Here is a 14,577-nt window from a genome sequence, read left to right as displayed (position 1 = left end):
CAAGCAATGAAACACATATGTGTTGTAACAATTGCACATACCTATATAACCACATTTAAAACCAGACATGGAACATTTTTATCACTCCAGGAAATTTCCTGTGCCTCTTTCAAGTCAGTCCCATCCTCCAGGCAACCACTTTCTAATTTCTGTGATTAAAAGTTAATTTTGCCTGCTATTGAACTTCTATAAATAGAACAGTGGTATGTGCTTTTTTGTGTCTGGCTTTTCCTGCTTAACTTTTGTAAAAAAATTCATCCACATTGGGATGCCTGGGTGGCTCAGTCCATTAAGTGTCTGGCTTTGGCTCAGGTCATGATCTCGCAATTCATGAGTTCGAGACCTGCATCAGGCTCTCTGTAGTGACAGCTCACAGCCGGAGCCTGTTTTGGATTGTGTGTGTGTGTGTGTCTCTCAGGCCCTCCCTCACTCATACTCTGTCTCTGTCTCTCTCACTCTCTCTTAAAAATAAACAAACATTGAAATTCATCCATATTGTTGCATATATCCGTAGATTTTTTTTATCGCTAAGTAGTATCGATTTGACTATTCCACAATTTATTTATCCACTCAACTATTAAGGGACATCGGGGTATTTCCAATTTTTTATCTTTATGAATAAAGCTGTTTAAACATTCTTATACAAGTCTTTTTGTGGATGTATGTCTTCAGTATTTTTGTAAGTATCTAGAAAGGAAATTGTTGTATTATAAAATTGAAGAATCTTTAATTATATGAAAAGTCACTAAGAGTTTTCCAAAACAGACATACAATTTTAGTCTCACAGGAGCAATGTATTAAAGTTTCAGTCTCACCACAGTCTTGTGAATATTGATGTTGTCAATCATTTCAATTCTAGCCATTCCAGTATGCGTGCAGTGATGTCTCACTGTGGGCTTATGTTCTCACTTCAAGAGTGACCAATGGTATTACATGCTCATTGGCCACTCATATATCTTTTGTTAAATGTCTCTAGAAGTCTTTTGCCCATTTTCATATGGAGCTGGGTTTTTGGTTTTGTTTTGTTTGGGTTTTTTTTTTCTTTTTAATTTGTAGGTAGAAGACTTTTAAATATTCTAAATAAAACTCCTTTACTAGAAGTATTTATTTTGAAAATTCTCTCCTAGGTTGCGGCTTGCCTTTTTGTTTTTGTCATACGGGCTTAATGCGAATGGGTGTTTTTAAATTTGATGAAGTCAAATTTATTATTTCTTTTTTGTGTTTTCTGGGTCTTCTCTGACAAATTTTTGCATACCCCTAGACTGAAAATATATTCTCTAATATTTTCTTTCATAGGATTTATAGTTTTAGTTATAACTTTATGTGAAAATGGCAAATATTTTCCAAACTACCTGCACCACTTTCCCACCAGCAATGTATATAATCAATGTATATAATTAAGAGTTAGGTGTGGTACAAGAGTGAAGTTTTATTTTTTCCCAAATGTACATACAGTTGGTCTAGCATGACTTTTTTTTTTTTTAAAACACTTTTCTTTCTCCATTAAATTGGCTTGGACTTCTGTCAAATAACTCTTTACCATATACATGTTGGTCTATTTTGGGGCTCCATATGCTGTTGCATTAATATATTTGTCAGTCTTTATGCTAATGTCATACTGTTTTATACGTCAGGTAATGTCAGTTCTTCCATTTTTTTGTTTTTCTTCTTCAACTATATTTTTTTCCAGATCCTTTGCTTTTCCAAATAATTTTAGAACCAGTTTGGCAATAGAAAAGTCTTAGAATTGGGACTGTGTTCATATGGAATGTATTCATCAATCTGGAAGAAGCTGGCATTTTAACAATATTGAGTTTTTCAATTCATGTACAATTCACTTCTATTTATACAGGACTTTTAATTCTATTTAGGAATGTGTTTAGTTTTCAGTTTATATGTTTGTATGCATTTCATTACATTATTTTATGTTTTTTGATGTAATTATACATAGAATTGGTTTCTTAATTTTATTTTCCAATTGTTTCCTGTTCATAAAAAATACAGTTAATTATTGTATATTGATCTTGTTTCATACCACCATGTTAATTTCACTTACTAGTTCCAGTATTTGTGTTGCAGATGCCTAAGAATGTTCAAAATGAAAAATTATCACCTATAAAGAAGTTTTACTTTATTTTGCCCAATTCTTATGACCTTTATTTCCTTTTCTTGTCTTGTTGAACTAGCTGGGACTTCCAGTAAAATGTTGAATAAAGTGGTGGGAATCACCTTTCTTGACTTGTTCCCCAATTTAAGGGGAATGTGTTCATTATTTCACCATTAAGGAATATTTACTGCAGTTTTTAGTAGATACCCTTTTAAAAATTGAGAAAATTCCTTTCTCTTCAGTTTTCTGATAATTTTTATTCATCATAAATGAGTGATGAATAAAGTTAACTCCTTTTTCTTCACTTTGAAATTCTTATGTGCTTTCCTTGTTACATAAGAACATAAACTATATTACTCAATCTTTTTATTGTTAAGCCAAACAACTTCCTACAACAAATCCTACTTTATATTTCTACATATCGCATGCCAATACTTTTATAAAGGTCATTTGTGTCTATATTTAAAAGAGATTCTGTTCTATAATTTTTTCTTATAATGTTCTTGTCAGATTTTCTTATCAGAGTTATTCTGGATTTATAAAAGAAGTTTGGGTATGTTGCTTGTATTTTCCAAAAAGACTTTTATGCAATGTATAGCATTTCTTCCTTATAGCTTTGATGTAAAGTTGACCCTTGAACAATGCGGGGGGGGGGGGTTAGGGGCATTGACCCTTCTGTCCCTCGAACCTTGCAAAGTTGAAAATACATTTGAACTTGTACAGTTCAAACCTGTGTTGTTCAAGGGTCAACTGTAATTTGTAACCATCTGGTCTGGTATCTTGTGAAAATTTTTATTATGAGTTAATTTTTTTTAATATACAGCTATCCAGATTTTCTATTTCTTCAATTTTGGTAAGCCATGTTTTTTCTAGGAATGTTTTTTCTATTTCATTCATATTATTGAATTTATTTCCAAAATGTGTCCATAATATTTCTCATTTTATCCCTTCAATGTTTGAGGGGTCTATGTTAATATCTATTCTCTCTTACATTTCCAATATAGTTTTTTTATTTTTCCGCTGAGTCTTATTAATAGGTTGTTCAATTTTGTTCAACTTTTCCAAGTATCACATTTTTCCGTTATTTCACATATTCTCCAATATTTGGCATAGTCAGTCTTTCTCATTTTAGCCATACTAGTTAATGGTAACTAATGATATTGAACATCTTTATACATGTTCATTTTCAATGCATAGATCTTCTTTGGTAACACGTTCAAACCTTTTTTTTTAACTGGGTTTTTGTTAACTTGTAAGCATTCTTTATATATTTTAGGTATGGGGGCTCTCAGTCTTTCTGAGATCAAAAGGTTTAAGAATCATGTATACAAGATGTACTGGGGCCATCACTCCTGGCAGAGAATAAGACAAACATACAGAAAAAGAAGGAGAACTGAAAGGTGAAAAGTTCTTCATAACTATGTATAAACACCTTGCTCTAACCATCTGTGAGACTAGATAATTCTGGATTGTTCAGTGAAACATTAGGAGTCCTCCTTTGATTAAACTGCATGGGATTTCTATTTTGCAACCAAAAGTCCTAATGTAACAGTTTTATTTACTTCTCTCTGCACATGGCAGAAAGTGTTTACAGCAGCCTAAATAGCATCCCAATCCAAGGGATCCACAGGAAAGCAATTAGAGCCTCTGAATGTCAACTGCAAAACCCTAGGAGAGAGATCTGATTTATTGGATCAAGTGACTATGGGCAGGTAGGTGGTTCATATGGCCTGCTACTCAAGCAGCATGGGTTGTGGAAGAAGATATTGAGAAGAGAGTGTGGGAAGTTTCTATACTATGGGTTGTGGAGGTAAGGGGGGAAATGTCACCTATTTACATTAGGTAATGACTAGTATAAGTTTTTACGGAGGTAACCTCAATTGCGTGAAAGAAATAGTGTAGAAAATATGAGAGGCATGAAGAATAAGAACTTGAGTAAATAAACTGACTATAGATTGACCTTTGAAGAAACTGCTAAGAAAAAAATCATGAAAATGGAGGCATTATTGAACAAATTCAGGTAAGCACCTTGTCTTTAAAGATGGATTTAGCCAGAATGATTGAACTTAATCCTTGACTAAGCATTTTAGCACAGTGTGCCTTTGCTCTTAGGGATCTTCCATTAGCTTTGGGCACTTAATATCAGTTGTGAGTTCCCTGGTGAGAAGAATCTTCCCTGCAGGCACTGGCATCTGAAAAAACCTTTCTCACCCCAGGAAGCAGCTTACACCTGCCATTCCTTATCTGAACACACCAGGGAGGCTGCTTAAAGCCAGAGTGGAAGGCCAGTGAGCACTGCCAAGCTTGAAGGTTCAAGCCACATTCTGTGTTTCAGCCTGCTGTGGTCCTATTCCTAGATTTTCAGCCCAAATTTCATCCCCTTATTCTTTATCTCAGTGTTCACCCTGACCTCTTTAGCCTAGATATTCTAATGATGCTTCAACTTTACTTTCATGTAACCTTTTGGATGTCCTACTCCGCCCCATACCTGGTCCACATCCATCTTGACCTTCAGGATTCATATGCCAGTGCAGTGGCTCATTTTAAACTCCAATCAAACCCTAGTATTTGACATTGTTCTCTAACTCTGAGCCTAGGTCCATTGTCAGACTCGTGGCAGCCACATGGCAGGTTCATGGCAGCCTCTCTCAGTCAGAGGTACGCTGTACTCACGTCTCACCAAATATGTATCAATCAAGCGCCTGTGCATATTAGGAAGAAATCAGTGGTGCTCATTCATAAGCAAACATTATTGAGAACCTATCATATGCAAGGAAATGTAAATATTTGGAAGTCCTCAGAAAAATTAATAAAAATAGCAACAGCTGACATTATTTACTACATTCAAGGTATTTAGGGAGGCACATGGTATGACTTTCTTACTATTTTTTTTTAATTTTTCTTATTCCCATATTATACTTGAAGATACTAAGGCACAAAAAGTTTTGTAAGTGATTTGTCTTGTATTATCCAGCCAAGTGGCCAAATCAGGATTTTAACTCTAATCTTAATGCCAGAAATTATTTTTCAGTCTAGTGGGGACCAGAACCATGTATCATGAAATACAATATAAAGGCAATAGTATTCAAGCAAATAATTAAGGACTACCAGAAAGTACAATTAATTGCTTGAGGGGAGAAAGGAGGAAAGATTGAGGTTGGCTTTCTCAGGGAAAAGAGATGATTAACGTAGGCATTGTAAGATAAGGAGAATCTGAACAAGGGGAGGAAGGCAATGTCACTCCAGGCAGAGAGAACAGATTGAACAAGATTAGAAACAGCCATGTGAATATATGATAAGGCAGCAGTAGGTTTTCTCATTCTCCAGAGAAATCTCCAACTTTGGATCTCTGGATAGGGCTTTCCAATGACAATCTCTCATACTAGCCAGGAAAGAAAGAAAATTTTATGTAGATGAAACATCTTTCATTTTCTTTTCCTCAGGCTAATCATAAGGTTATGGGGAAGGCCTGGCATAAAGGAAGAAGTCAGCAAACACACACCAGAGCTCAGGACACAAGGGTGGGGTTATACATTATATCCAGGATCCTGATACTGCTAGAATAATTTGACCATCTCAAAGATAAATAACTTCTTGGGGCACCTGCGTGGCTCAATCAAGTACGCATCTGACTCTTGATTTCAGCTCAGGTTGTGATCTCACGGTTTGAGAGATTGGGATTTTCTCTCTGTCTCTCAAATAAACTTAAAAAAAAATTCTTATGAGTATAATGATGTCAGATAACAAATTTCATTTTATTAAATATTTTTTCAGAATCTTTTGTCAATAAGGTTGTCAAAGGTTACATGCTGCAAGCTTTAGAATTGTGCCGATGCCCCCTGTTGCCGCTATCCAACCTAAGATTCTCAAATCTTTTCCCCATCATGTCTTTCCATTTCCATGACCTTTTGGCTTTTTCAGGCTCTCCCTTCATCATCCTCTAACTTTTTAAGCTATTCATGTGCAAAGCCACACAGAGAAAGGCTGTGATATCCATTTCTGGGAAATGGCCTATATTGGCTGCATTTCTCTAAATGGCCTATTTCAGTAAATTGCCGTCTGGGTTCTCTGAGATGATGACTGTGTCAGCAGTCTTGCACCATTGGCCCAGTTCTGGGTCTTGGCTCTTTCAGGCCATATGCCACCTATAGGCTAGTGCTGGCCGATCTGTGAAACTGGGGATTCTTTTGTTTATCTCTGGAGTGGCAACACACAGTAGCTACTTTGGAAATCTGTGACTCCCAAAACCTTCTCCTTCCTTGCTCTGAAAATGCTCCCTGCTGCAGAATATTTTCAAGTTCATCATTTACCTTTCACTAAGGCATGGTTTAGTATTTGCCACTTTTGGGTTTGAAAGAAAAATTCAGGTGATTGTTATCTTCTGGTAATACAGGAAGATGAAAGTGCTTATAAGCATGGCAGCTTCTCACCCAGAGCAGTTAGAAACTATTCAAAAGAGAATTAGAGCACAAAGAGTTCAACATCAAGAAAAGAAATGAGCTAAGATAATAAAAGTTACTTATATCCAACTTACAGAAAATCTATACCTAAGGATCAATTTATATATAGTTTCAAAACATATCACATAATGCGTTTATGTCATATTCTCCTATTCTTGACCATCTTCTTGTTCCTTAACCGTGGTTTTAAGACTATATTTTAAATTTTATTGTGCTTAAATCTTTTCAGTTGTAAGTTCTCTACATATTTTTTATTTTATCAATACTCACAAAACTTTAACGAAAAGGCAATATTACAGGCTATGAGATTTTTTTTTTTTGTCACATATTCCTTACATGGGAAACAAATAGAATTTTACTCCAAGGACAGATTTATCTTGGGCTTCCAGAGATCTCTTCTTGAAGTCCTTAACAGTGTTCTTTGGCTTAATCTGAACATTTTAGTTTTTCTCTCTTTGTCCTTTCAAACTGGCCAATTTCCTAGAAGCTGAAAAGCTATTACTAACAGTGCCCTGAATTTTTATACCATTGCAAAATGCTTCTTGTGCCATCTTTGTCTCAAAATGAAACTGATGAAGAAACTGGCTAATGAATGAGTGATCACACAGCTAACGTATGACAGCTGGAGCTATATGCTCCAACATTTGACCTCTGGTCTAAGTCCTTCCCAATTGGAAAGGGAGGAAATAATGGATATTAAGAATCAAGAGGCAGATGTTAGAAGAAGAAATAGAGAAAAGTTTACAAGTTTAATAGAGGAACACTACTACCTCCTGTGTCTTTAAAATCAATTTCACCTGGATTCTTAAGATTTTGGTTTAGATTTTTCACTTACTGCACCAAGGGCCTTGGCTTTTTTAAAATATATTTATACAGAATCCAAGGATTTGGGCATAACACACAATTAAAATATACTTAAAAATAAAACTGCCACATGGTCGTGTGAATTTTGGCTTCACAAAGATGAAAAGGAAATAGTGCCACAATTCAAAGGGTTTTTTGTCCATTATTAAAAAAAATCATTCTAGCACTAATTTTTACTTGGCTTCTGAATTTTCTTTTCCCTTCTTTCTACACCAATCTCCATTCCCTTCCCCTTGCTAGTTAATTACTCTTGACGATAAATGGAAGGGAATGAGCGTTACCAATTATGTGGGTATTCTGCAAAGAATTTAAGTGTCCAACCATATCCTCAGCCTGAGATAAGTCTTAAATTTTTGGTATAAAAAGATTTAAGGACCCAGAGTTGTGAATACAATGACTGTGTTCAAAGATGACAGAATAGGGATACCTGGGTGGCTCAGTCAGCTGGGTGCCTGACTTCAGCTCAGGTCATGATCTCATGGTTCGTGGGTTCAAGCCCACATGTGGCTCTGTACTGCCAGCGTGTAACCTGTTTCGGATTCTCTGTCTACCTCTCTTTCCGCCCCTCCCCTGCTTGAGCTCTGCTTCTCAAAAGTAAATCAACATCAGAAAATTGTTTTGAAAATATGACAGAATAAAACTCATAATAATGTATTAGTTCTATTCATAACCATTAAAAAGTATGTATTGTGGGGGTGCCTGTGTGGCTCAGTTAGTTAAGCAACCAATTCTTGATTTTGGCTCAGGTCATGATTTCAGGGTTCCTGAGATTGAGCCCTGCATCGAGCTCCAGGCTGACAGCATGGAGCCTGCTTGGATTCTCTCTCTCCCACTCTCTGTGCCCTTCCCCCACTCCTGTGCGTGTTCTCTCTCAAGTAAACAAATATTAAAAACTATCTATGTATTTTGAAGTAATTACAGCTGCACAGGAATTTGCAAAGCAATACACAAGGACACTTTTCCTTTAGCTTCTCCCCCAATGCCAAAATCCCACCGAACCATGGTACAACATCAAAACCAAGAAACCAACATTGACACAGTCCAAAAAGCAGGTTCAGATGTCACCAATTATACATGCACCCATTTGTGTTTTTGCGTATAAAATCCTCCACAATTTTATCACATGTGTAGTTTTGTATAATCACCACCACAATCAAGATACCCCACTCTGTCACCAACACAAGTTTATTCTTTATAGGCACACATTCCCTTTCCCCATCCACTAATCATCCACTAATTTGTTCTCCATATTTATAACTGTTATTTCACAAATGTTATATTCATGTAATTGTGCAGTTATGTATCATTTTGATATTTCCACTCAGCATCATTTCCTTGAGATCCATCCAAGTTTTTGAGTGTATAAATGATTCTTTTTTAAAATTATTGCTGCATAGTATTCCATGGTATGAATATACCACAGTGTGTTTAACCATTCACACTATAAACGACATCTGGATAGTGTGCAGTTTGGCGTTATTATGAATAAAGCTGCTAGGAACATTCATACAAATTCTTATGTGTAAATATCTTCATTTCTCCAGGGATAATGCACAACAGTGCCACTGCTGAGTCATATGGTAAGTTTATTTTTAGTTTCAAAAACAACTGCCATTTTCCAGAGTGGCTCTACCATTTTACATTCAAACCAGCAATGTATGAGTGATCCAGTACTCCGCATTCTTTTTTTTTAAATGTTTATTTTTGAGAGACAGAGAGAGAGCATGTGCACAAGCAGGGGAGGGGCAGAGAGAAAGGGAGACACAGATCCCAAACAGCCTCCACTCTGTCAGCACAGAGCCCGGTGCAGGGCTGGAACCCACGAACTGAGATCATGACCTGAGCCAAATCAAGAGTCAGATGCTTAACTGACTGAGCCACACAGGTGCCCCCAGTTTCTGCACATTCTTCCCATACTTGTTGCCACTATTTTTTATTTTAGCTATTCTGATAGATGTGCAGTGAAACCTCCCTGTGGTTTTAATTTTCATTTCCCTACTAGCTAATGATGTTGAACATCTTTCCATGTGTTCATTTGCCTTCTGCCTATCAGTGAAATGTCTGTGCTTGATTTTTTGCCCATTTTTTAATTGGATCAATTGTTGTTTTTTCTAATGTTGAGTTTTGAGAGTTCTTTACACATTTTAGATACAAGATCTGTGTCAAACACATGATTTGCAAATATTTTCTCTCAGTCTGTGGGTTTTTAAAAATACCCTCAACAGAGTTTTTCAAAGAGCAAATTTTTAAAATTTAGATGAGGTCCAATTTAGCACTTTTTCCTCTTATGAATAGTGTTTTGGGTGTTAAATCTAAGAACATTTTTCCTGCCTAGCCCTAGGTCCCCCACATTTTCTCAACGTACCTAAGTTTCACTAAAATTCCATGATCCATTTTGAGTTAATTTTTAGGTAAGAGAGAAGATCTAGGTGGAGATCCATTTTTTTTTTTTTTTGACAATGGATGTCCAGTGGCTCCAACACTATGTATTGACTTAACCTCCTTTGTCAAAATTAAGTGGCCATCTTTGTTTGGGTATATTTCTGTGTTCTCTCTTCTGTTTCACTGATCTATAGGTCTACCCCTCTTCCTACCCCTCCTCCAGTATATCACTGGCATGATTACTAAAGCTATGTTAGAAGCTTTAACATTAGGAGAAGTGATTATTCCTTCTACTTTTTCAAAGTTATTTTGGCTATTTAATGGACTCTACCTTTCCATATAAGTTTTAGAAAATTTATCTACCAAAAAAAAATAAAAAACAAAAAATACTTTCTGAAACTTTGATAGAAATCGTATCAAGCCTATAGATAAATTTTGGAAGAAATGATATTTTTACTATATTCAGTCTTCTAATCCAAAATATGCTGTATCTCTCAAATACTTAAGGTTCTTTTTGATTGATTTCATCACCTTATAAATTTCATTATATAAATTCTGTATATGATTTGTTACATTTATACCTATATACTTCATTCTCTGTGGAGAAATTCTTGGGTGGTATTTTTAAACTTTGGTTTTCACTTGTTTATCAGTAGTATATATATGCATACATATAGTGACTTTATGTGTTGCTCTTGTGTCCTGTGTTTTATGACAACTGCCTTAGGTCTTGTTAGATAGGGTCACCATTTGATTCAAAATAATATTAGCGTCTATTTATTACATTTCTCATTCATGTTTTTCTTATTATTGTTTTTCTCATGGTTTTCCTGGTCTTTGGTAGAATACATCATTTTCTATTTTATGCTGGGTATTTTGATTATTAGGAGACTCTTAATTGTACTTAAATCTTCTTCTTTCCCTGATATTTGCCCTTTTAGATTTAGTAGGTGAACTCTGGTTCACTTTGGTGGGGCTTAGTTTCACTGACAGGTTTTCAGAGCCCTTGCAATGCTGTTCTGGTCTCCTTCATTCTTCTGTTGCCGTTGGAGCTCCGGATCAATCCTTGCTGGTGTCATCTGTGGAGACAGAGTACCTCCCTTGGCTGCCCGGTTTTGTGGATACCTTTTGTTGGGGGTGGGAGAGCCCAATTTGTTGGGGCTGAATTTCCTTATTCCACTGGGTGGAGGGCAGGTAAATACAGGTCTCTGGGATGCTGTCCCGATGGGCAGTCGGTCTGCCTGCTGGTGCCCTAGCTGTGAAGTGAGGGCTGAGTTGGCCCATTGTGTTGCTAAGTTCAGTGGATCAAACTACTGCTAGGACCAGGGTGTGAGGGGAGACTGATAGGGCAACTCACAACCTTTGTAAGCATAAAAAAGACACAAGAAAGGCAGAGACCTTTAGTTTTTAAAATGTGGTCCCTGAACCAGCAGCAACAGCATCAAGGAGACACTGGTAGGAAATGCAAATGAAAACTCTGATTCTGACCTGAGTAGGTCAGAAACTTTGGGGTGAAGCCCAGAAAAAGGTGTTTTAAACAGTTGCTTCGGGTGACAGAAAGTTTGAGAACTGTGGCATAGACAATGGCTATAATTAAAATGAACATGGCCTCCTAGGGCCCTCTTCTGCTCCTTACAGAGATGTCCCCAGAACGGTCTTAAATGGGAAAAAGAATCTGCCAAGTACTATTTATGAAAATGTTTCATAAATATTTCATCCACAAATACTCTTCTCTACCCAAGCTAGAAGAACCACATTAGCAATTTGAAGAAAACACATAAAATAATACTATCAAATAATTATTTGAAACTGCCACATAAGACAATAATTATCCCATTCAAAAAGCCACATAAAAAATTTATGGGGTATTTTTTTATTCTTCACCTACGTTTCTTCATCCTAAATACTCTTGCAAAACCTGTTGTCTTTTAAGACTTTTGAAAAACAAACAAAATGAACGAGCAAGACTTTTGAGAGGCAATAGTATAGATTGGTTAAGAATATACACTCCAGAGCCAAACTGCCTGGGTTCAAACCCGGCCTCCATCACCTATCAATTGTGAAACTGTTCACTTTATGTAAGAATTAAATGAGAAAGTAGACGTACAAGCATACAACTATGCTCTATAAATGACGGCTATTAAGGCACTAATATCCAGTAGATACCAGCCATGTGGAAAATGCTTTAAATTGCTTTTCTAGTAATTGAGACAGGTATATGTGATTTTAGCCACACTCCTATTGCGTATTTTATCTTCTCTGCAGGTAAAAGAATGTTAGTTTGGAGTTTCTCTAACATCAACTGCCTAAGTGTCATGCTCTAACAAGCAACAACTTCTCTTCCTCTCTGCCATCTGCTTGGCAGCTGCAAAGCAGCAACCATGCATGAATGCATCTCCATCCATGTTGGCCAGGCTGGTGTCCAGATTGATAGGGACTGCTGGGAGGTCTATTGCCTGGAACACAGCATCCAGCCCAGTGATCAGATGCCAAGTAACAAGACCACTGGAGGAGGAGATGACTCCTTCAACATCAAGAGCTCTTCAGTGAGACAGGTGCTAGCAAGCATGTGCCCAGGGCAGTGTTGGTAGACCTGGAATCCACAGTCATTGATGAAGTTCGCACTGGCACCAATAGCCAGCTCTTCCACCCTGAGCAGCTCATCACAGGCAAGGAGATGCCACCAATAACTATGCCCAAGGGCACCACAACATTGACGAGGAGATTACTGACCTTGTCTTGGACCGATTTCAGAAACTGGCCAACCAGTACACAGATCTACAAGGGCTTCTTGGTTTTCCCCAGCTTTGGAGGGGAAACTAGTTCCTCTGCTGATGAATCATCTCTGTGGATTATGGCAAGAAGTCCAAGCTAGAGTTCTCCAATTTTCCAGCCCCACAGGTTTCCACAGCTGTAGCTGAGCCCTACAATTCCATCCTCACTATCCACAACAACCTGGAGCACTCTGATTGTACCTTCAGGGTAGACAGTGAGGCCATCTATGACATCTGTTGTAGGAGCCTTGATATTGAACACCCAACCTACAGTAGCCTATATAGGCTGATAGATTCAATTGTGTCCTCCATCATGCTTCCCTCAGATTTGATGGAACCCTGAATGTCGGTCTGACAAAATTCCAGACGCATCTGGTGCCCTATCCCCACATCTACTTCTCTCTGACCACATATGCTCCTGTCATCTCTGCTGAGAAAGCCCACCACAAACAGCTTTCTATAGCAGAGATCACCAATGAATCCTTTGAGCCAGCCAACCAGATGGTGAAATGTGACCTTCGCCATGGTAAACACATGGCTTATTGCCTGTTGTACCATGGCAACATGGTTCCCCAAAGATGCTAATGCTGCCATTGCCACCATCAAGACCAAGTGTACCACCCAGTTTGTGGACTGATGCCCCATTGGCCCCAATGTTGGCATTAATTACCAGTTTCCCACTGTGGTACCTGGTAGAGACCTGGCCAAAGTACAGCAGGATGTGTGCATGCTGAGCAGCATTGCTGAGGCCTGGGTCTGCCTGAACCACACGTATGACCTGATGTATGACAAGTGTGCCTTTGTTCACTGGTATGTGGATAAGGGTATGAAGGAAGGAGAGTTTCCTAAGGCCTTTGAGGACATGGCTGCCCTTGAGAAGGATTATGAGGTGGTTGGTATGGATTGTGTTGAAGGAGAAGTTGAAGAAGAAGTTTAAAAAGTCACATAGGTGCTGCTTTTACAGGGAAGCTTAGTCTGTTTTAAACATTGAAAAGTGTGCTCTGATCAGTGAATTTGCATGTAGCAGTGTATACTCTCACATACAATTACTGGCCTATATTTTAAAACACAATGCTTTATTATAGACCCAAGCTGTCCATTTCTCTGGTGAGTTTGAATGAAGTATTCCCTGTCTTAAATGGAAAGAAAGAAAGAAAGAAAGAAAGAAAGAAAGAAAGAAAGAAAGAAAGAAAGAAAGAAAGAAAGAAAGAAAGGGAGAGAGAGAGGGAGGGAGGGAGGGAGGGAGGGAGGGAGGGAAAGAAAGAAAGACAAAAGAACAGAAAAAAGAAAAGAAAAAAAGAAAAGAAAAAAGAAATCAAGAAAGGCAGGCAATATTAGTTTGGATTATAGGAGTATAATCATATCATGTGTCATAGTTAAGCTAATTTACACAAAAATGGTGAAAGCTATGGTTACAACCTGATTAGTATACTGCACTAATTGGATTATTCGATTGTACAATCTTCTGGATATATTTTGTTCTTCCTTTACATATATCTTATCCCTGAGAATACTTTATCAGTGTAACCATTTATAGGTCTGATAACCAAAACAGAATGTTAAGTTTCATAAGTATAATACCTTACACAAATTGATGTCCCCAGCACTACAGTATACAGTGTGTGACATAGAATAGGTACTCAAAAAATGTCTGTGGAACTGAACTTAAAACAAACAAACAAACTCTTATGGCAGTCATCCATTTAAAGCCAATGAATCCTATTTTTGTTTTTTTTCCCTCTGATACTCTTTTTGGCCCCTCTGATTTATAAAGAACCTAGAAACGTTAAGAATTGATGTTTAAAGAGTCTTTTCAAACTTTTAAAGCCCACTAAATCTGTTGCTGCAAGTTTTTTGTTACTTCCTTACATAGTTCCTATGTTCAAACTTTGAAGATTTTCTCAATCTTGCATTATTGGCTGTCAGGAACATCTATCCAGAATCCCCCAATGCTTCCAGTTACAACCCCAAAACTCATTATTTCCCTATA

General features: G+C 37.3%; 1 pseudogene; it reads left to right on the top strand.

Moving 5' to 3' along the window:
* The first annotated feature begins 12,194 nt into the window (after window positions 1–12,194).
* Window positions 12,195–13,316, top strand: LOC106982361 (tubulin alpha-1A chain-like; annotated as a pseudogene).
* Window positions 13,317–14,577: the final 1,261 nt, after the last annotated feature.

The sequence above is a fragment of the Acinonyx jubatus genome, chromosome C2 (assembly GCF_027475565.1).
Source record: "Acinonyx jubatus isolate Ajub_Pintada_27869175 chromosome C2, VMU_Ajub_asm_v1.0, whole genome shotgun sequence".
NCBI lineage: Eukaryota > Metazoa > Chordata > Mammalia > Carnivora > Felidae > Acinonyx > Acinonyx jubatus.
This window is presented reverse-complemented; position numbering and strand designations above follow the sequence as displayed.